Raw genomic sequence first — 2,362 nt, forward strand, 5'->3', positions numbered from 1 at the left:
TCCCCGCTCCTCCCCCGCCCTTTTCGGTGCAGCGGGAGACAGGGATGCGCGTCGAGGAGAAAGGCTCCCAGAAAAAAATCTCAGAGGGGCCACGCGTGACACCTCCCGGGTGTTCAAAAGCTCTCTCTCCATGGCTGCTTTCCGAGAAAAAAAAAAAGTCCAAGCACACACAACTTCCTAGCCGCCCTCCATCCACTCTGTTTTTCACATGACTGTAAATGCGGGAGCTCTGATGAGATGTGGTACCCGCCCGCACCTTTCCAACTACCACCCTTAACTCCCTTTTTCCAACTCCCGTCTTTTCTCGCGAGACCCATACCTGCCGGCTTTGGGATTAGAAGTCGAAGCACAGATTTACAAATACCGGTCTCCCGGTTACGTTGCGAGGGCAACGGCCACGGCATGTACCCCCCACCCCCGGTGACTGCAGTGCGCGCGCGCGGGGGCTGAGCAACAGCAAAAGCTGGGATGGGAGAGAGAAGCTATGAAAGGGATTTTTGACAGCATGTAACCGCTAGGCCTGGGCACGTGCCCTGCGCCTCGCGGGCAGGTGCAGGGTACTCTGGGAATTGTAGTTTTTGTTCCCACCTTCAGGTCCACTCCAACCCACTGCCTTACTTAGGCCTCAGGCCGGGAGGGGGATTACCGACGCCATTTTGCCAGGAACAATGGCCCTTGGCCCAGGCGGTGGCGAGTGGGGGAGGGAGTAAGGTTTTAAGGGTTCGGTTAACCTCCCCTGGCCCCACGGTGCCATAGCAACCTTTTCAGAACCTGGCCCCGCCCCCCTCGCTGCTCCGCAGGGCTCCTAGCCTGTGCGCATGCGGAAAGACCACATTCCACGCCCCCCTGAGACTTGCTCTCACCATCTCCCACCATCCACTTACCAGATCCTCTAGTCTAGTTGGTATGAATACTACCTCCTTAGAGCATTCGTTACATGTTAACCTCGGGGCAGCTACTTTGTGTAAGAACTGCTTCTTGACTGTATCAGAATTGTTTCTGTCATTCTTACATGAACAATCCTGGCTCCGCAGAAGAGGAAACCGAGGCTGGGGAGGGGGGGCGGGATGTACATGACTTGCTCAAGTTCACACAACTATATTGAAGAGTCAAAACTTGAACCCAAGTGTGCTCAGGGGTAGAATGCATTTTTCAACCCCTCAAGGTGCGTCTGGCGGCACAGACCTAGACTGAAAGCTCCTAAGGGCAGGATTGCTTTCTCAAGGCACCTTAAGCCTTAGGATGCCTTGAGGGCAGGAGGCGGGAAAATACGGAGCTAATATGTTCAACTGCACAGCCTAAGGGCCCTATCACTAAGACATACCAACCTCTTATCTCCAACACTTTTTTTCTTTTCCTATTGTAGCCCTCAGAACCTCAGCCTTTTTCAGCTCTTTAAAAAACTATCAATAAATGTAGCTTTTGAGTCCAAATGGAGTGGAATGATGGGCCTGTATCTTGTCTCTGCACCTTTCCTCTCAAAGGTTGTTTTTTAATCCCAATATTGCCAGAACATGCAAGGAAACCAGACCTTGCCCTTAATAAATTCAAATCCCCATATCCCAATTTTGACAATGGAGGGAAACTGAGGGAATGAAATTCAGGGTTATAAGGTCCAGCTATTCCACCTATGGAGATCTTCCTGGATGAATTTGAAAGAACAAGTTTCTCCAGATAGTGCCACCGCCCTTCCTTAGAGGTCTCTACATTCCAAATTAGCTGTAGAATGGATGAAGTCTCCCCAAATCCTTTACTCACTTGCCCCTGAAGATAGTCCCTTTTCCCTGTTAAATTATTGACTACTGTGGGGAAAATGGGATGCATAGCCCAATAACCACTTAAGGACAATATCAAAGGTTACCATGTTATTAAAAGTCTTTATAGGTCCTGACTCCCACTGAGATAGTAACTAGAAACTGTCCGCCATTTTTATTTTTCAATGTCACTCTACTCCCACCACCACCACCACCACATACAGCCTACCTTTAGGAAAAGCAACAGGTACCTCCCTCAGGTGTCACCGGTTACTTTCTTTGTCTCTGAGCCTGCAGATCCAATCAACACAGATCAGTACTTGGAAGTATGAGCCCCTCAATCTGCTCAGATGTGAACCCATCTAAGAAGTCCCTCTTTGACAGTCAAACATCTACACTAATAAAAGAGAAAAATGGTAATTGGCGTACGACCCTACCCTTTTCATTGGCTAATCAGGGCTATATGCAAATTAACTGCCAACTAAGATTGGCAGTTAACTGCCAACTAAGATTGGCAGTTAAATGCCAACAAGATGGCGGTTAATTTGCATATGTAGGCACACTGCAGGGAGGCGAAAGGGAAAGCAGGAAGAAGCCCCCTGCCACTG

This window comes from Myotis davidii, unplaced genomic scaffold (assembly GCF_000327345.1).
Source record: "Myotis davidii unplaced genomic scaffold, ASM32734v1 scaffold1960, whole genome shotgun sequence".
Classification (NCBI taxonomy): Eukaryota; Metazoa; Chordata; class Mammalia; order Chiroptera; family Vespertilionidae; genus Myotis; species Myotis davidii.